General features: G+C 28.6%; 1 protein-coding gene across 4 annotated transcripts in view; it reads right to left on the reverse strand.

The window, feature by feature from the left end:
• Positions 1 to 12,087: 12,087 nt before the first annotated feature.
• The window catches only part of LOC129958747 (ubiquitin-conjugating enzyme E2Q-like protein 1), a 70,215-nt gene continuing 59,551 nt past the window's right edge, over positions 12,088 to 22,751 (reverse strand). For all 4 annotated transcript variants that reach the window (XM_056071400.1, XM_056071403.1, XM_056071402.1 and 1 more), the window contains exon 3: positions 12,088 to 14,156. The gene's annotated coding sequence lies outside the window, so the exon portion shown is untranslated. The remainder of the gene's footprint in view (positions 14,157 to 22,751) is intronic.

Consider the following 22,751-nt stretch of genomic DNA (forward strand, 5'->3'; position numbering starts at 1 on the left):
AAGCATTTGCTAACATCCACAGTCTCAAGTACCTTAATATTTTATGCCAATATATATGTGCACAGGTTATTCCTGAATATTCAAGATTTATTCTAGCTGTTGTAGTTTCATTTTGTATTTCTTTCATGCTGCATCTGTGGTAGCGCATGTTTATTCTTTCTTTTTTAACTTGCCTATGCTATTTTATTAACACTTAAGAAAGATTCTTTTTTGCTTTTCTATATTTTATTAGGTACATGGATATCTTTTGAAATGCACATTCGAATTTTTCGATATCTTTATTTATAACGAATATGTTCAATATTACAGAAAGTCTTCTTATTTTTTTTTTTTCAGTTTTTCTTCTGTATATTTAAAGTAGCAATGGACCAGAATTTGCATTTTATTTTGTTTTCTACTCATCTTGGGAATTTTTTTATTTTATGGCAAAAGAAACTATTTTAATCGCCACGATTTTAATTTTCTTCAGAATTTGTATTCTGTAGATAGATTTCTATTCAAATGAAAGGTTTTAGTTTTAAATATAAAGATAAATTTTCCCAAAGGCGTCCATTTTTAATATTCAAAAAGAAATTCTATACCAATAAAATCGCTAAATATATCAGCATCATATCTGGGATTATCTAACCAAGAGTATTGATATACCGTGTTGTTTTCTCTATATCATCTATTTCAGATGTTTTAGTCTATGATATATTGCTAACAATTTTAACGTCAATTTCCAAATTTTGATGGAGGTGATTATTTTTGCAGGTTAACATTTGATAGAAAAGAAAAAAGAGGTACAAGATCTTCAATAACTTGAGAGATTTACTAATCAATGAGGTAAGTTTTATTTAATGCATAATTTTTATCGCTGCATAATATAAAGTAGTAAATATTTCACATATCATATGGAGATTAATCAACCTCAATTTAAGAAGTAACCAAATAAAGATAAACGCACAGAAAATAAGATGATATTATTGCGTTATACATTCGCAGAAAAGAATAGAAAGTGCGTGTAGAAACTGGTGTTCTTGTTATTCGTTAATACACATAAAAAAAGCCTTGCAAAATCCTTTAGTGCTTCTAACACAGAATTTCCTCATCTTCTAAAATGGCCGAGACTCCATGAGAACCAGATAACCGGCTATCACTAACAATTTTTAGAGAAATTTTATTATTTTTCGATTTCAATAATATGCCAAATTCTTATAATGAGATGCAACTTTGGCCAATTTTTTATTGAGGATTCTGACTATAGAAAAATAACTTCATATACATGCACGCATATTTCAATCTTGGAAAATATGGAAATTATTGAAAGAGGTCCGATAATGAGTTTAGATAAAATTTTGATCTATTTTCTGTCTATTACTTAACAAATGCAGGGTGTTTGAGAACCAGATTTCCAATTTTGTATACGGTTTACTGTACACTTTGAGGACTTTCAGGATTAGAAAGATTTCCTTAGATCGACAAACGAAGTTAAAAAATTTGACTGATATCCGCGTTTCAGATCTCATTGAGTTAAAAAAAAATGTCAATTGATCCTGAACACGATAACTCAAAAACAGTTTGAGCTGAACAAGTGAAATTTGGTATATGGTCTTTATACTAAATTTGTATATTTTCCAAATTTCTAGCAAAATCCATTCATAGGAAATCTGTATGTCAGAATATAAGTTAACACGATAGGGAATAATAAAGGGAGCTAGAGGGATAAATTTTGTTAGACAGATTTAACATCTGAAGTTGTAGATATCAAATTTGGAACCAAATTCTTCAAGAGTCTGACCGTCTGCCTGTTTACAATCCGTAAACTTGGTAACTCCAAAACTTAAACATATGAAATTTGTTAGGTGATTTTGCAACTACAATTGTTGTTATATGTTAAATTTTGTTTTCAATCGGAAGAAAAAAACGATCTAAAACACAAATTCGGCTATCGGGTGTTATTAACCGCATGCCAGAGATTAATCGCCAAAAAAAATCTATTTATTATCATAATAATTACTCATTCACATGGTGCTCTTTCTTTTCTAGTATTTCTTACTACCATCATTTCTGACCCTTTATTACTATGTCATTCTGAGTCGTCTAGGCGCATCCTATTCCTTCAAGTAATTTGTAAACCTGGTGTTAAAAACTTTGTTTATAATATACCATTACGGTATAGTTACCAACAAACTGGGTAACTGATAAAGACATATCATTCTAAAAGAAAACGCAAAACACAACGAAACAGTTCACAAAGGTATTTGCAGAAATAAACAACAGATATCAAATCGCTCATTAAATCGAAGTACAACACAACAGCGCTCAGCGTAAAATTGCTGGAGAACTCAAGCCTCTATCACCACTCCAAAGGGAGAATTAATTTGAAAGCCTCATGGACTTATATAAGTTTGTCGACAGGGTATGAAAAAAATCTAAAAGAATCTCCAAATATCGAATCCTAATAGAGATATTGCGTTAATTCATTAATTTTCTCGAACCTTCATTTTTGTCACCAAAGTCACCAAGACCAGGGGTCAGTAACCTAGCATCCATTAAAATGTCTATAAAACTTTCTTCTTTAGTAACTTGCAGGGAAGAAATATTAGATTCATAACATTTATTAAATGCTGATCAAATTCAGAATTGTGTCCTTACTTTCTCCTGTATAAAAAAAGTATTGTAATCGTCAAAAAATTCCAAATCGAGATTTTCACCAGAGATGCCCAAGTTTAAAAAATGTCTTCTTTTTTTAATTTTAAAAATTTTAATGAAATTAAAATTGAATTAAATTAAATTTAAATGAAAATGAAAAAAATTAAAATATTAAAAAATGCCTGTCTGTGATTAAGATAACTCAAAAACGCTTCCAGCTAGACAAATGAAATTTGATATATGATCTTTACACCAAATTTGTAGATTTCTATCTAGAACATAGATTTCTATATTTTGAACAAAATCTGTTCAGAAAAAATCTGCTTATCTGGCAGTTCGAAAATAAGCTAACAAGGTTACTGCCAAACGAAGAGAACTAGATGGATAAAATTCGGTACTCTGATTTAACATCTATATTTTAGACACCTATCAAATTTTGAGCCAAATCCAATAATAGGTTGAACGCCTGTCTATACGTACTTACAAAATCATGTAAACTCTAAAGCGCAAAACTGCAATGATTTAAATATATCCAATATCGAAAGTGATTTTGTGACTACAAATTAGTTCTGTGTCAAATTTTGGTTTCAGTAGGTTGGGAAAAAAAAAAAAAAAAAAAAAAAAAAACGTTTTTAAAACACAAATTTGATTTTTGGATACTATTTGCGGCATACCACGTTTAATTACCAAACAAAACGTCAAGGATGACACGATATATTCAGCATAAACGCTAATTTCATGCCAAAAGTTAATAATTCATAAATATAAGCCAATGCCATACAAAGCGTTCTCTGTCTTAGCCAAAGTCCACGATTTTTTTGCAGGGGGTGAGGATAGCATTTTTATTATAAAATATGCTATAAAGTTATAGGGAAACTACTCCCGCTGGTTCCTTTTAGAATGTTTATACTAAATATTTTGCAAGTGTTACGATAAATGACTTTAAAAATTGAATAAAGGAAATCTTCACTCTTTATCCAAACTTCCACATTATGCTCGATATTTAAAATTATCCCAGGGTCCTACAAACTGTGGTTTTTAGTTTTATCATTCAATAAAAATTTTCACTTAAAATAATTGGCATTAAGTACTTTCGATTTAATGTTTTTATTATCATATTTGTGTTCTTTTTTCGTGAGCTCTAAAGTTTTTGTTCTTTCATTTAAATATTAGATAGTATCAAAAATATTAGATTTTTAAGTGGCCCAGGTTTTAACTAGAGTCAGAACACTCTCATAGTAAGAGAAATAGAAAAAGGAAGGGTTGAAGTTAACAGATAATCAGCTACCATAACAGAATGCTCTTGTAAAGGTATACAGAATGAAAATAATTAGGTTAAATAATAATAAAAAAAAAACAAAATACGTCTTTATCCATATCTAAGTAACAGCGGCTTTATTTCAGATCTTTTTTTCATTCACTAGTATATTTATCATAATCATAATTAGAAGGAAAAAAATTTGAATTCTTTCGAAATTGGATTTTTAGTGACGAATCTTAAAATTGTGACAAAAATTTTCAATTAATTTCAACTTTCAATTATTAACTCTTTTTTTTTTTTTGCTGCTATTACAATATTATGAACAGAAAGGAATGAAGATGCTTTACAAATCATTTTTCACTTGCTAATCTGATCTTCACTTATTTTATGATTAAATTGCATGCTATCTGCAAAGTATTCATGGAAAATTAATCTTACAAACGCATGTTTAAAAATCTAATCACGGAATTTCATTCATATTAGGAAATAAAAACCCACTCATCTTTTTGCTTACCACCCTTTATTAAATTACAATCGTCGAAAAATACTAGTCACGGGGCCCTGAATTGAACAGTATGTATGCTTCACATCTCCTCCTAAGCAATTAGCTCGAATTCAACTGAATTTTCAAGCTTTTCATTTAAGGCAAGATAAAGAATATTATTAGCCTTTCATAATTAAAAAAATTATCAAATATTCGAATAATTAAAAATTAGTCGAAATTCCACTTTTTTCCACAATAACTTCAAGTGAAATCATTCCAGAAGAAATATTTTTAAGACATCTTAAAAATATTGACATTTTCAATGATATCAGTTACATTTCCGAAGAATATTTCTTTGAAATGTCCTTTTATTAAATTTGAACCTATCATAATTCGTGTTAATTTTGAACTAAATTAACTCTGAAACACTATTTTTTAATATTTCTTTTTTTATTTTAATGTAAATTTTCTCACTTTTTTTTATTGATCGATTTTTTTCCATCACAAGTGATTTAACAAATTATCTAAAAGTGAGCATAGATCAACGAGTCAAACGAAAAAAAGGAAAGTAAATCTCTTAAGATCTCACTAAATAGGAGTTTGGCTACGTCAACAGCATCAGGGTATGAGAAATTAATCAATATTTTGTTTGTTTGTTTGTTTGTGTGTGTGTGTGTGTGTGTGTGTGTGTGTGTGTGTGTGTGTGTGTGTGTGTGTGTGTGTGTGTGTGTATGTATATGTGTTTTCCCTAGAAACGTCAGAGGGAGATATTATCAAAAATTTTTATTTTTTCTGCGATACTAATATCATTTTTATGCAAATTTTCTTTTAATTGTTTAGAGCATTTAACGCAGATGAACTTAAAATAAGGAAATTAATATGTACTCCTTTACTTGGTAACGTTAAGTTTTGAACTACACTACCATTATTTATTTATTTATTTATTAGTTTTTCTTTTGCTATTTTAATTCATCTGTCTTGAAAAGGGTTTTATATGCTATAATATTTCATACAAAAGTAAATACGTTACCTACATATCTACGTTATATATTTTTAAAATACGTTACTTACTTTATTATACCTGGAAGGATTTTAATCCCGAACAAAGTAGGGTATAACAACTGGTTGAACTACATAATCTACACATGCATTAAAATTTTTTAAAAGTAAAATATCAATTAAATAAATATGTGGTGGAAAATACTTTTAATGGTGTGAAAAAATGCATGTAAATTATTATTGCACAATAATTTATTTTATAGTTTTAATTACATATTTATAACAGTGACATACAGCACCAACAAGGAAAAGATTAATATGATTTTTAAATACACATAACATTTTCATAACTAGCCAAGAGTATTTTAAGATAAGTATAATGATAAACATAGTAATGTGCGTAAAACAAACATAAACTATTCAGAAAGTGCATGTTATCTCATATTGAAATGAAGTTCGCATACAATAAAATGCTTTCAAGGGGAAAACAACATGGTAACTAGTAGTAGAAGAGAGGCTTTTAGCGCAACACTACTTGCACTTGCTTGACACCTTCCACAAGAAAGTGACACAATGTGTGAGACAGAAAAAATAACTCCCTGTATGAGGTTATGAGATCAAGTTTGGATGGAAATCACAGTACATAGTCTACAATCGTTCTCAAGTGTTGGACTTGAAAAGCATCAAAAATCAACACTAACTACTACACAACTACGAATACATCGCAATGTTTTTCTTCAGAAAATCAAGGGGTACTTTTAACACAACGAGAACACAGCGACTTTCATAAGTTAGCATCGTGATTCATGTGCAAGTGCGAAGAAGAAGAATTTCAGTCATGAGGTCATCTACTGTGCAATGTTTCACATTGAAAAAAGTAGACTCTACCTTTTATTATTTAATAAAAGGTAATAGATTAAAAAATACTTTTATATTTAGCGATGGATTGAATAGAGATTTATTAAACAATCAGTGACACAATTTTTTTTTGCGTTCAAAATAAATTGAACACAAACACTGAATTTTCTATATTTACCCCTTCGTGGGCTATTCGATTAAGTTTTCTCCCCAAAAATGGGATAAATTCTTGTATTACTCGAAAAGAAAAGACTAGAACTATTGCTGGTTTCTATTGTCTTTGTTATATATTAGAAAACGTATATATACTAATGGATTAGTATATAGATAAAACAACAGCCTAAAATATTTTCTGAAAGACATGGGGCGCGGGGTTGAATTAAAACTTCATTTCTTAAATAATTCAAATGGAGTAAGATCAAATTTTTGAAATCAAACATTTCAAATCAACGATTCGTTCTTTTTAATTCTCACAAAAATAATTAACATAACGATGAGGAGTTCATACAAAATGATAAATTTTGTAACTTCCTTCCATGATTCACGATGTGTTAAAAGTCATATATAAACAAAGTTTCATTAGAAACGACGAATCATAAAAGAGTGTTTACAAGTGATAATATTCTAAACATTTAATAAAGATCTACTAACAATCTGACTAACAAAAAAATTACTTGGCCATGAGAACATTAAAACTAGACTTTTCTTCCAGTTCTCTAGTTTTGTAAGCCAGTTTTTGGTTTACATTAATATACTCTCATGTTTAAGTTCATCAAGAAGCATTTCAAGTTAAGTTCTTTTTTTTTTTATTCAGGCCATTCAGTGCATGAACATTCTGAACAAGTAATCAGAATCTAAATACAAATTTTGATAGCTACGATTTTATAAACTTTAATTGAAACAAATTGAATAAAAGTTTCAATACAAAGTCACATTACATAGTACAAGGTGTGCACGTAAGAATATCGGGTTCCTAATTTATAATATCTCTTAGATAAGGTAAATGATCCACATTCATAGAAGAATGAAAAAACAAAGACGTTAGTATTGTCTCTGTGTATAAAGTTTGTCAGTTTCATCATCTAGCTGCATAACACATCCAATAGCAAAGATGACGACAAAAAAACTCATGATTATAACTTTCAGCATTGTTAAGATCAGTTCATAGTCACTGGATGCCAGTATACCAGAAAAAGTAAAAGACAACTAATAATGGCAGAAGAGATTAGTTGACTAGAGTTTAATAGAACAAGAGCCAGATTAGGCTAAAATGGGCCATAGTGTTTGTAGAAATAAACTGTCTGAAAATATATTCTTCATGGATTTATTATTAAAGCTATGCTGAACTTTTAAAAGTATCTCGTGGAAATACCTTGGCTATTTTCTATCTAATCCGAATTATTGAATAGAATTGAAGCAATCATCACTTTTATTACCTCTAGCTTGTTGATTTAAGTATGGAAAAAAACCAGTAGCTGAATTGTACTTATGACAAAAGTGTCTAATGGTAAATAATAATGAGAGGCAAAAAATTATGGAGTTATTTCATCGTTTTATATATGACTCATCATTTTAAGTTCAAATACGGAAATGTTAAACAATTCCAAAAACCTCATTTTTCTTTCGTGTACACCTTGTACTTCTCAGAGTGTTTGTTAATTAATAAAATGTACTTTGGGTTTGAGCCTTCATCCGCTGAACATGATCATCGGGTGAGATACATGGTTTTTCTAAAAATCTAAGAACTTTTCCTTTAGTTTACAATTTTTTATAGCTTACACTATATGTGCTAATGGTATAGACAATTTTGAAATCTAACAGCAAATAACATTCTAGATGTATCTACAATGGTAAAAAGGAAAACCTTACATTTTCAACTAGGTAGTTTTGTAGATTAGACAGCTTTAGGTCCAATATTAATTAAATTAACATTTATTTAAGATTTCGATTTTAATATTAGTATTCAGTTTAATAGACAGTATTCATCAAACATAGTTAAGCTTTCATTCCTTTAATCTCTTTTAATCTTCCTTTAGTAAATAATCACCATGATACCTTTTCATGGAATTTCATATGAACAGATAAAAATATTTAAGGTAATGTAAGTTGTCCACGCTCTTTCAATGAAGGTATTCTCTAGCAAATTATATAACAATCAAAATTATAAATACGTAATAATATGAATTCTAAAAAATTTTGGTTGGATGTTCTTTAGGAAAATTTATAGTATAAAGTAGGCATCTCATTCTTGAATTAAATACATTGCTTAAAATAGCGGAAGTGGAAAAACACAACCCACATCGTATAATTAAGGAAAGTGAGATATTTCCGCTAGTAACTGTTTTATTTTTAAACACGTTAATGAAAGATTTTACAGCAGTTCGTGAATTCTGCTTCACAAGTTCAGAGATTTGGCACAAAATTATAAAGCGCTTAGGATAACCATCAAGGTGAAATTGAAATAACGCTTAGGTAAGTATATGAAAAATTAATAATTTTCAAAAAATCATCCTTTTCCTACGTATCATAAAATTTAGAGATACTAAATGGAATTCCGGACTTTGGCATATTGTTAATACTTGTAAATACTTTGAATATGAAAGTATACTACAGAAATGAACTAGACTACAGAAAGGAATGGGGGGGGGGGATTCTCTATGCAATGGTTGGAAACCAGAAAATTTTGTTGCGGTTTTGAGACAACCTATCAGATTAAAAAAAGTAATAAATATTGAATGATTCCTATTTCTTGAATCGCCAAGGTTTCTATTTTTCGTTTTTAACTTTCATATTAGGGGGACAGTCGTCTAAATAAAAAAGAACTAGATGCTTTTATCCAATGAAACTTCAGAATTAAATCCAACCAATGCATTATTAACATTGCGCAATCTTAATTCGTTCTTTTTCTTTCACAAAGTAGCTAATTTTTTTATCACACAGTAATAAACTATATATTAAGCTTTCAAGTAGCACAAGTTAGTATAGTATGGATCGTCGTTATACAGTATTATGCATCGTAGTTCCATATTGTACAGAATTATACAATATTGTACATCGTACATGTAGTACAACGTTGTGCAACTTCATACAAGGCAGCCCATAAGTCATTATTCATTTAGAGTCAATAAAAAATTTAGAGTTCCGCCTTTTTCCTCGATTGCTTCCGATTACGGTTCGGTGGGGCTGAATCAACCTGCTAATTTGTATTAGGGCCAAGAAGTGACAGGTTATGCAAAACTGATACTGACAAAAAATATCAGGTATTCAGTGTCAGCTCTTAGAATCGATTGATACTGATAGGTAATCTCCTCGACCTTGTTCGTTTACGGTCGGGTAATGCTCTGAATTGACATTATACTTTAACAAGGAAGTAGTAATATTTTTAAATATAAATATACGAAATGCTTTAAAAAATTATAGCTATTTCTATTTTAAGCGTTAAGCGTAATAGAAGTACTTTCTTTTTAATACAGCTTTAAAAAACGAAAAACAAGTAATTTGAGATTTAAAAAAATTTTAATATCCATAAATAGACATTCTTTAATACGTACGTAACAGGAAGGGATCGATTATCGCCAGTATTAGAAGTAAAAGTAACAGAAAAAACTGACAGATACAATCAGCTATCGGTATGAATTCTTTCTAACCTGACACAGCAAAACCAGGTCCTGTAGAAAGACACAACCCTATTTCCGGCAGTGAAAATATGCAGTTATAAATTTGGAATAAAAATACCCTATGCAAGCAAAAGAATCAAAACTGTTAAATTCTATTTTGAGAAATTAGAAGCTCATCTTTCTCTCAGAATACTCTTAAATGTGGCTCATGTTAATTGCTCTGAAGCAGCACCTCTTGCACCCTGAAGCAAAACTGAAACAAACATATTATATTTATTATTCTTGGCTTCTTCATTATGTAAAAATTCGATCGCTGTAACATGTTAGTCGCCGAAGATAATACCGGATTAGGCCCTCTAGGGGCCCGTATGCAATGAAATCTTGCACATCTTCCCATCTCCAACTTCCAAAATCAGATATATTTTATTGATTTTTAATTTAGTTTCTATATTAGGAGTTTTAATTCGAAGTTTTGGCAGACTGAGACAACAAAACATTTATTTAAATGGGGATCACTTTCAAGAAAAAAGTTTTTAATATCTTGCGCATAAGAAAAAAAAAAGTATTGAAATGTGAAGTTAAATGTAATTCGAAACAGCGTAGCAAAAAAAAAAAAAAAAAAAAAAAAAAAAAAAAAAATATTAGACATTTTAATTGAATATAAATACTAATTAATTAAAAAACTGACTCTTTTTTTAAATTATAAAACAACTTATTCTTTTATAGAGCAACGTAATATAAAACCTTGAAAACTAAATTAGGGAATATTGTTAGAAATGTATTCTAAATTTTAAACCGTGCGTTAATTTGAATAATTTCGCGATCGCGACCATTATAAATTAAATGCAAGCACAAAATTGCTGTCTCTTGAAAGTATCCAAAAAATGTGTGTGGGGGGGGGAGAAAAAATTGTGGGACCCCTAATCAGTTGCCTATTTGATAAATGCGGATCGAAAGTACCCTTGAAAATGTAATTAAAACTATCTTAGTGTCATTTCAAAACTAGAAATGAAAACCAACTGATCTCTCAAAGGAAAATACAAATCCCTTAAAGCGTAAATTTAAGAGACAAACTACTAACGGCAACTTTAAAATGAAATTATACCTTGAATTCAAAATAATTAGCTACAAGCCGAGAATCTGCATATATTTTAGAATAATCTCTGTTAATTTACTAATGATATTCTTAAAAATAATATTTTTATAACTTCCTATTAATTTTTAAAGTTTTATTGCTAAAATTGCTCGAATTATTACACCTCTTTCTGAATAAGATTATTCTTAAAGTTTTTTTAAATTATAGAAAATAAACACTTTTAATAGTGCAGTTCACTGTTTGAAGCTCGAGTGAAATATTAGAAAAAGGCAAAGCTTTGTATTTTAGTGTGACGCATGGACTACCCAGTACAACATTGTGTATTCTGTACAATTTTAATCGATACTTTACAATATATCTGTGCTACTATTTCTACAAAACTATAAATAATAATTAAACTATCATTTTTATTCGAATTTGATCTGATAATATCACAGTCTCGTACTTTTTTGTTATAATACTGGGTGCTAGTAGAAAATGCTCATTGTCATTTTTCACTAGAAATACTGGGAGAAAATAAATGTAGTTTATAAAGATTATTTTTTTGCTAATTTAAACTTATAACATATAAATTCTGTCATACTGTAAACTGGATTTGATTTTCATCAAGCAGATTTTACAAAATCAATTAAATTGAACAGCGTACAACGAAAAATATAGAATTTCAAATAATAATAATAATAAGCTGTGTTGCATAAAACAAGAATTTATTTAAGTAATTTCTGATTTAACGATTGTTTTAATGATTTTAAGCAGAACTGTTGCTCTAACTAGGATTTGGAAATCCAAATTCGTATGAAACTTCCAATAAGCAACTTCTAAGACGTAGTCAAAATGCTAACATTTTTTCAATAAACCATTTTAAATTCTTTAAATAGCTAATTCATTTTTTAGTAAGAAAACGCATTGAATCAAAGATTAAAAACAACTAATAAACAGTTAACGCGTTAATATAAGTGAAAATTATTGAAGGGAGAATATGAATTACGACATAATTTCTTTTACGTATTTTATTTTAACAAATAGATATTAATAGAAACTGATATATTTTATAAAATGATTACTAAAACTATTTGCCATAATCTTATATTTTTTTCAAATTTCGTTCTTATTATAAATTTTCTATAAAAAACTTGCCTTTACACATCACGTCAACCATTAATGAAAAATAATTAGAATTTTTTCGTGACTATGCTTTGTAAATATAACTGATACATACACAAAAAAAAAAACTTTTTTCACGTAGCATACATGTACAGATATATAAAATAAATAATAGTAGTAAAACAATCTGAACAGAATAATAATAATAGAAAAGGTACAAGAACAAAGCAAGAAAGTAAAACATGCGAACAATATCAAAGCAGAATCACAAAACATTAAACAATACCATAACATCACAACGAACATCACAAACAAACATCACAAACAAAATCATAGCATGACATTGAACAGAACCATAGCATCACATTTAACAAAATCATAAAGCATCACAAAACATCAAACATTTTACAAAAATTATATCAAAATAATCAAAAAAACATCAAAAAAACCGCAAACATTTTAGCTATGAATTTAGAATTCGTATTTCTTCCTAATTCGTATTATTCTAAATTTTCTGTAAAAATTGTCATTCAGTAAGTTAGTGTATAAAACTATATATTAGATAGCATATTTCCAAAATTAATATTTTTTGCTAATTATTTCATGTATATTCCTCAGCAAGAATTTTTTTTTATATTCGTTCATATATCTCGGCATATATTTCCTTACATTCGTTTTATACCATGCAAATGGAGGAGAGGTGCCGGTCAATAAAATTGAAACATCAAACATTTTAATCGGATGCCTTGAGTATTCAAATTAGGCATATTTTTTATTTAAAGGAAAAGTATTTATTCTATGGTTCTCAATGGTTTTGTAATGTATTTATATATGACGGTTTACGTTCCTATTCAAAGGAAAAAAAAAAAAAAAAAAGAAAATGACAGTTTTTGTCGTCGACATTTTAATCCCCGAAATCCATTATTTTTGCTCCTGTAATGCAAGTGAATATTATTTTTAAGGGCAAGCATCAATACAAAGCAACACTTTAAAATTTAACCTTGAATGTTATGAACATTACTGGCCATTCTCGATTTTTTTCTCTGTTACTTCTAATAATAAAAATGTGTAACATAATTCTTGGTCTCACTCATCATCATAAAGTAATGCAAATCCACATTTGGAAACTGAGTAAAAAGGATTTTGACTTTTTAAATATCACTTGAATCTTGACATATAATAAAACAAAACTAATTTAACCTTGAATTTTTTGACATTAAAAATTAACTTTTAATTTTTTAAAAATTAACTAACTTCTAATAATAAAAACGCGTACCCGAATTCTTGGTCTTAGTCATCTTTATGAAACAATGCAAATCCACATTTGGAAACTGAGTAAAAATGATTTTGACTTTTTAAATATCACTTGAATTTTAACATACAATAAAACAAAACTGTATTGCATACAGTAAGACGAAATTTTGTCTATAAATGTATGAATCAATTAATTTATCTAATTTAATTAGTTGAGTTACAACAACTAAGCCCTTTCATTATATGGAAAACATTAATTTTAATTAGAATTTTAACCTGATGAATGGCTACGATGTTGGTTAATACCTGAGCCAGCACCTCTCACTCCAAGATTCCCTACAATATTAGAAGCTACAAAAAACATTGTTGTCTGAATTAACTGAATATTTGTAAATTAAGACGTTTTAAGTGGGATGGCGTTGTATTGATGTTCCATTGCAGTTCACTAGCATGAATAATTATACACATTTGTAAACTACACATAACATTGAATCCAATACAATTGTAAAACACACCATCGGCACATATCTTCGCATTATTTCATCGATGTGAAATATGAAGGTATTGGCATGAAATGATAATGGTGTTTTTCCATCAATAGAGTGAAATGAGTGAGTGTCTTTGGCATTCAGATCATAGTACCCGAAATATTCCAGGACTAGAGTAAAATGTGAAAAGAATAATTCAAAAGGTGAACGTCAAGCGCTCATAGGAGTACATCAAGAGCTACATATTTAAGAAAATATACCGTCACATAAATAACTAAAATGAGATCACAATGTACGATCGCCAAAACTATAAATGACACTGGACGATGAACATGCAAGCCACAGTTGGATGTCGGCCATTCTGTAAAGAAAAAAAGATTATTTTTAGAAAGAAAGCAATTTAACGCAACTTCATTCAAATGAATATATAGCTTTAAGAGCTGGTAAAAAGAGAAGCATGCAAATAAACCTCTACAATAAAAATCTGAGTATGGAATTATGGAATAAAGTTGATAAAATATTCATGTTAATGAAACTTTATTATGCTTGAAACAGTGGCGGCAAGCTCACAAATGCTGTGGAGCTGCAGCACCCTCTGGAATTGGTTTGGAAAGTTGAATTTTCGTTTTCTATATAATTTTCTTGCTTTTCTAATCTGAGAGACCGTTGCCTTACTTTTTCACTTCGAGGATACGAAGATCAATGGAAAAGGAAAATAAGCAGTAAAAAAGTGAGAATAAAACAGGAGAGAAATCAACAAGCAAGAGAAACGCAGGTTGAGAATGGCCTGCGAAGAGCTCATGGAAGTAAACTATGTACATTGATTGATTTGGAAACGAAAAGAAAGCCTTTCTCCCTTTGCATTTAGAGGTGCTAGAGCTGCAATCAGACCAACCCCACCTTGGAGCTCAGCAAACTGATTCCTTTTTTTTTTTTTTTTTTTTTTTTTTCCCACATCCACAAAGTTTACCTTTATTCTCCTAAGGTTTGTCTTCCCCTGTCATTGGCCGTTCACGAATTTTAATTTCGATTTTTGCTGTCTAGGTCGAAACACATTTTGTTTATTAGATATCCATTTTCTATTGTAGGAAAAAAAAGTATGTGGATAATTTTCCAAAATGTTATTCAGATAAATACATTTAAAAGGAAATATCAATTATTATAAATCATTACGAGTAAAAAAATGATGAACGTTGTAAATCATTTATTGCACATCTTATTTGAAATTCATTTTTGAAGGACTGCTTTCGAGCGGTGTGGCAAAGATAGTAATGGGTGGGTGGTAATGAAGAAGTGTTGTGATAATTTTAACTGCTGAATCATTACTTCCTCGTTCAAATAGCTTTTTATTGACAAAACTACAGGGAGTTTATATCATATACTGGTTATTTAATATTTATGAAATGCAACGAACTTCATATCTGACTTTACTTTAAAAATTCTTAGGTTCACATGTGTAAAATAGTTTTTTTTTTTAATTCATTCTCTTGATAAATTACAGCACAGCTATTTTCTAAACTGACTCTACTCGTTTGAAAATAATTTGCATAGCTTATTCTAATATATTTATTTGTAAAATAAATGGAATGTTTTGAAAATATGAACATAATGCAATAATTAAACATCCAGCTACGTACCCGAGAATTGATGAAAGTTGAAAATTAAAACAATTTTGTGCTACCTGCTGTGCTTTATGACGCGTTAACATGGAGTTATTATAGCTATCGTTATTATAGCATTGACTTACATATTAAACAATTATAGCGTTGCATATAAATAATATTTCGTTCCGTTTCAGGAAAGGAAAAACTTGCATCTGAATAGGAGTTTCAAAAAATTCGAAGATTTTTGAGTTTATTTATTGTAATTTTTATCTAAAAAGCTGATTATATCTACCGACATTATCTAATTTTTTTTTCTGAATATATATAAAAATAATTCTAAACAAAACCGACGTACTCTGAGAGAAATATTTAAAACATTTTCAGATTCCATTCTTAATTAATTCAATAGCAAGCAAAAAATAATATTGAGTTGTTTATTATAATTATCTATAAAAAAGGGGATTCTATTAAAAACAAAGATGTTTTCTGCTAAAAAACATAATACTCTACTAAGTTTTTAAAAATAGCAATATCTAGAAAGATTATTAACAGACAAGATAAAAAAATTCACATCCAGAAATTTATTTTCCAGAAAATTTCATTTCAAGAAATTCTTTCAATAATATTTTAAAAAGTACTTTTTAATATACGATTCAGAAAGGGAGTATTTCGGAAATGATGGGAAAATCCATTCCTGGAAAACTTAATGCACTCGCCTCTTTTTTTAGTTAATTCTACAAACATAGAAATAAATTACATTTTCTGTGAAACTTTAAAAAAAAAAAATCATTTTAGTGAAACTGTTGTAGATTAGCTGGGGAAAAAATCAGGTTGTGTCTTATGTCTCACTTTGACTTTTATTCTTCCAACCGAAATAAGTAATATACGAAATATAATTCGTGGAAAATAAAATGGCATTAGCACTTATCATTTTTAAAAACTTAATCTTTTTTTTCTCTGAAATAGAAAACAACTATTTTTAATAAAGTTTATTCCTATTTTTCAAATAACGGATTTATTGTTTATCCATTAGTAGCGACTAGCCTATGATCCACTTCTATTTTTAGGATATTACATCAGGAGTTTTTGAACAAATAGAAGTAATACTTCAGTACCAAGAAACAGCACTCCGAAGGGCTTAGTCTCTGGGGGGTGATTATGAAACGTTTTCTTTCTTTTTCTTTTCCCGGAATGGGATTTGAGGACTTTTACTCAGTTACAGAGAATCCTAACACACTGTTAGGATTTACTGCTATCCGACGATAGAAACACACCCACCTTTGTTAAAGCTATATTAAACAAATATAGTGTTTCTGTGAACTGTTTCCCCCATTTAACAGGAAAGATCTCTTGAAAGCATTTGTTTCTTTATTGCGAAGGCTCAATTGTATTATATAAAAGTGGGATTATTTTCAAATCCTTTTTCCATTTAAGGATTTAATTTTTCTGCTCGAATAGCGAGGATTAAATTGAGATTTCAACATTTTCTTTTGTAGAAGTTAGAAATTTTGCTATTTCGGCGAAATAACTTTAATTTTGGTAAAATTATTATTTTTCAGTGGAATGTAAGGATCTGAGAATTAATTAAGGTAATTTTCTTAATTACAAAACACCGTGAAACTCTGTTATTCTGGAAGTTTCATTTCATGTAATATATTGTTCTTTCGTCAAAAGTTACTTTATTAGTTTATTTATAGTGTAAATTTAAACTATATTTTAAATAGTAATCATTAATTAAAGAATTATGCGATGTGTTCATAATTCAATTTCACTTCAGAGCTGTGTATATCCATTATTATTCATCTGAAAGTTAGTAAATTAACCAAGGGATGCGAAAGTCATGTAGCTAAAAAAATATTTACAAAAATTGTCACATGACGGAATTTTGTAATAAACTGTAGTATATATTCAAACTTTAAAATTCATTCAGCGAAGTTAACTTTAATTTGCATACACCCTGTTTAGTTCGAATTTACTTCAATATGAAGTAACTTAATTACATTTATAGCAACTGAAACTTCAGTTTAAATAATTTTGAATTAACTGGAAAAGATTTGGCTTTAAGTTAAAATATTTAAATATTCGTCTCTGCTTTTTTTTCTATTTTATAACATAACTTTCTGTATTTGAATTATACCACTTATATTACATTAATTTTTTTTAATGAGTCACAACTAAGAAAGAGACCTCGTAAAAACAATACTACTGTCGTGAAAACTTTCACATTGGGCAAAAATAGATATAAACAATGAAGAGATAAGTATTCTTATTTTTATCCAGAAATAAAAAAAAACGAAGTAGGCAGCAGGCCTATTATTCATGTATGATTTGAAAACTGGAAAATGTCCCGCTCATACTTGTGACTTATTGGGTTAAGACAAAGCATGGTTGAGGAATTTCAATGGAAATGTTGTAAATTCTCTTGAGAGGCTTCGCTCTTAACCAGCATTATTCAAATACTGGTGGATCATTGTGCGCTTGTGGATAGGTTGGCTGTTGATAATTTCCCTGGATTTCCTCCAAACGAAACACTAAATTTAAGCCAGTTGCCCCTGAGAGGCAATTTACCCCCCCCCCCTTATACTAGAAATAAAGTCAGCTAAATATCAGATTATACTAATTGCTTCGGGATCTTTTTGACCAAAAGAAGTTGTCACATCTTTCCTTTATCACGAGTTTTCGACTTATAGTCCTGGTAAATTATTACTAGACCAAATAGAACTTTTCACAACTGACTATAGAATAAATAGATACATGCATTTTTCAAATAATGTCAAGAAAGACAACATGCTGCTTTGGAAGAAAAGTCAAAGGGTTGTGATTTCACAAACTTTGCTCCTAATGATATTTGTATAAACCTTAAAGTTGTGGAGAAACAAGTTATTTCAGAGCAAATTAAAGATGCATTAAATCAACGAACAAACGAAGAGTTCAAAATTGACTTAATGCCTGCCGTCTTTTATAGTACACAAGAGATGAGATGTTATTCCCTCCTGCAAACACGATTCAATAACAATCTATGCAAGACAGATTGTTCCGACGCTAACTCAAAATTTAGAAAATTAACGGGAAAACGATTTCTTCAGGCACTCAACTCCTTTGATGGAAGAAGAATCGTCCAGCATAAAGAGCATTAGTAAATTTAAGAGCTTTAATTTAATATTACGAAAATCGGGAGAGAAAATCTGATTGATGTAGCCGGAAGGCGTGACGCCTAGAACTTCTCAAATTAGTTAATTGAATTGTTAGACAGCGACAGACAAAGGAGCTTTATATAAATATCATTAAAGCTAAGCTCTTAATGATGTTTATATAAAGATGTGTGAAGATAAGCTGGAGATGAAGGAAAAACTGATTAATCATTCAGTGGTGACAAGCCTTTTGGCTTTCCTTTACTCGCTTGTCTTGAAGAAACATGCGAATTATTGATATTTTGATTATTCGAAATTAAAATTCACGTAAATCAGCTCATTAGTCAAAATGTCTTTGTAAGGCGTTGAAACTTCGAATCTCATTCCAAGGGAGAATCGAGATTTCGTAGAAATACATGAGTTGAAAAATTATTAATTGGTAAATAACTAATTTTTTATTTGTTTAAAATCATATTTGTTATTGTTATTGCCTAATTCCACGTGATCAAGCCTGTATCCTAAGAAATAGAAATTAAAACGGTTAACACATATATCGTCACCGATAATCGTAAATTTTAATCAAAAAATATGCTGTTTATAAAACTTTTCCTAACCGCTTTTAACATTTTAAAGTTTCTCGTTCCGACAATTAAGGTATATTTTATCTTAAGCAGTCCGTTAAAAAATATCCGAATACTTCTCATTAATCAGAAGCTAATTATTACTTATTAAAATTGAAACTTTATATTGTCTCTTTACTGTAAAATGAGAGTTAATGCATATCCTTTACATTTTGGAATTTCAAGGATATTTCGTCTAGCATTTCTGGAGAAATTCGAAAAAATATGTAAATATGAGAGTGTGCGGATATTTTTGATCACGTAGCGTATTTATGAATAAAAGTATTAAAGTCCCCTTGATTTTATACGCCATTCCGTTGCGCTTAGTTTTTTTATGAGATTTTATTTCATCATTGCCATCATCAACATTGAACAACTTAAAAAATATTTTTTAAATTATGCAGACGGTTTGGAGTGCATTTTATAAAATCATCTATTTCTTAGTTGACGTCTAATTCAAAGCTCACAGAACAGTTTTTGATAATAAGCATAGCATGGTTACAACTTATATCTAGAAATGAAAGCTTAAGTTTAAAATATCAAGTTGATCCGAAAATATTTTATAATCTTTCTGTTAGACAGACACTATTTGTAATAATCTGTAGTTTTCAACTCTGCTGCGACATGCATAATACCGAAAATGACACAACCAAAGCCGGAGTGTATTTGCTTCCATTTAAATAAATAATGTCTACAAATGAAGAGAAAGACTTTCTTTGAACTTTCGAATTTATCGAAATGTATAAGAAAACACTTCGATGTCACGAAGTTACAATTTACTTTCATCTATCTTTACTTAGTTGCATAAACCACGAGTCATTAAAAAAAGAAAGAAAAAAAAAAAGAAAAAAAAAAAAAAACACGGCAATTTCAAATATTTACTTATCAAAATACAACATACCGAAAAGAGTTCAAAGCAGCAAATATTTGCTCTGTCTTTCTTGAAAAACATATACATAATTTGTATGCTATGAAAAGATTATAAATACTTCATGAGGTATTGAAAGAGAAAAAAAATTAATGTTTCTCGTTGATAATTTAAGTAATTTATTTCTTTATAAAAATTAGGTTTTAATTTATTCTGGAAAAAAGTTATTTACAGGTACAAAGAATTATTCGACAAATTATTCAGATTATTGTTACTTTTTCAGAATAAAGAGCACTTATTTTTAACTTGTATCGATATTTAGATATTTATTTGATTAAACAAAATTTGCTCTTTAGATTTGAAATCTTTACATTTTTTCAGTCTCCTTTTATTGCTGGATAATTTAGAATTTATTTAATCCAAAGCGTTATTTGTTGCTTTAAAAAATAATTTTCTCTCTTTTAAGATTTTATCTCTTTTCTTTACTGTGAACATAACATCGGGAATTGAAGATACATTTCTTAGTAAATTTCTATTTTCTATTCATGTTGGAATAAATTAATGAAAGAACGACCTGTTATTATATTTATATAAATAATTTTTAAAAAAAATTTACTATGTAAAATAAAATGAAATTTGAAAAAAAAAAATGATGAGTTGCTTTTAGTTTGCTATTTTGATACACAAAAGTATCACTAAAAGTTACTTCCTAGGTAAAATTTTCGTATTGAAATTACTAGTTATGGAATGGAATTATCATGAATAGTTTTCATGTTTTATATTCAAAGTAAAATGGAATCAAACTGTCTCTATAAAACATGTTAATTGTACCCCGCCATTCTTATTATGCACTTTGTAGGAGGAAAAAGAGCAACGTAGGATATCGTGATGCTAAATATTGTGTGACTTGCTCAATCAGTGCGAATCGAAAGGATACCATTAAAATCTTTAATTTCTCTAATATTTAAACAAATAAAATCAAATAAAGACTTTTTCATATTGATCCTTTTTGCTGTTTCAGAAGCAAAAAAAAAAAAAAAAAAAAAAAGTTCAAATAAATGGTGTAATTTTTTTTTATCTCTTAAATTTCTTCTTAGACATTTCACTATTTTATTTTGCTTTCTTACATTGCTTTTTTTTCTTTTTATTAAGTTCAACACATTGTTCAACTTTCTGAGTTCTTTCATCATGAGTCGCAAGTGTTATAGATTAAATTTCTTTGAAATAATTTGATTTAATTCATTTTATTCCCGTTTAAAGCATTTTTGCTGAAAAAATATGACGCCATTTTTCCTAAAGGAATTCAAATTTTACGGCAATTTCTTCAGGAAAAGAAAATAAGATCGTAGGTGCCAGTGTCAATCGAGCTGTATGATCAAATTCGAAATTTATTCGTCAGTATCAAATTTCTCGGATCAAATTTAAGGAATTAATTTGATTTCATTCAATTCATTTCGCTAAAAGCATTTTCGATAAAGATATCTGTCTGCCATTTTTTACGAAAGAATTCAATCTTTTACAGACAAATGAATTGATAAAGGAAAAAAATACGCTTGTAATCTAGATATTGATAAATCTACACAGTTGAGACTGAGGTTATGTAACCTAAAAATAATGTGATAATAAATAAACTATTGTAATTAAATACGAAAGAATAGTGCATAGCATAAGTAGCAGCTGCATATTGAATTTCTGTTCGCTTTGATTAATAGCGGATTTTGTTCAGTCGATATAAAATTCGTTTTGTTTAGGAATAAATTATCTTGAGTTTACTCGTAGTAAAGTTATTCAACTTTATGATGCAAAAGTCATTAAGTTATATCCCTCCTAATTTAATTTAATTTATAATGCATTCTTAATCAATTTTATTAATGCATGCTTATTTCAAAATTCCCTTCCTTCCCGTCACATTGACTTTCTATACTTACTAAATTAACTAAGAAGTTTAGTTATCTGGAATTCGTTAACATTTTGATGCCTGGTTACTTACACAAAAATAAATTAAATGCAATTTTAATTAAAAGCTTTGTAACCGGAGTGATACGCGGAACGTGATTTGTGATTTTGGGAGTTTAAATTATTCTTATTTGCATATGCTATGAACCCTATGAAGAAAATTTTTATGAATCCCATAAAGAAATTTATGATTTTCTGTCTCGTATTTTTTATGTTCGAGAAAGCTCAACAATCATAATAATTCACAATAAAGAATATTAAAATAAAATATATAGAGAAAAATCGTTTGCAGTATCATATTTAACGTATTTATTTATGTATAATTTGCATATTATACATAAATAAATAAGTCAGTAATTGTTTATAACTGAACAAATGATAAATAAAATATAACAAACAATTTTTCCTCATTTTCTTGCATGCTACGGCACCAAGAAATTTCATTATAAACTCGATAAAAAAAAAATTATACGTTTTTAATTTTGTTTGCATATTGAATTAGAATGTTAACAAAATTATACTTAGCATCAGAAGAAAAATTTTTACAATATTAAATTAATTATTAAATTGCTGCATTATTAAATTAGTTTAAAAAGCTGGAAATGATAAACAATTTTAGAATCAAATTCTTATAATTTTTTTTAAGTTTTAATCATGAAATTCGAAAGGAAAATGTCAACTATTTTTTAGAAAGGACTCAATTTAGAAAAGCTTTTTAATAGTGTGTTTAACTAATTCTTACAGTATAATAACAGTCTGATTTGGTTAAATTTACTT

The sequence above is a fragment of the Argiope bruennichi genome, chromosome X1, assembly GCF_947563725.1.
Source record: "Argiope bruennichi chromosome X1, qqArgBrue1.1, whole genome shotgun sequence".
NCBI classification, from domain to species: domain Eukaryota; kingdom Metazoa; phylum Arthropoda; class Arachnida; order Araneae; family Araneidae; genus Argiope; species Argiope bruennichi.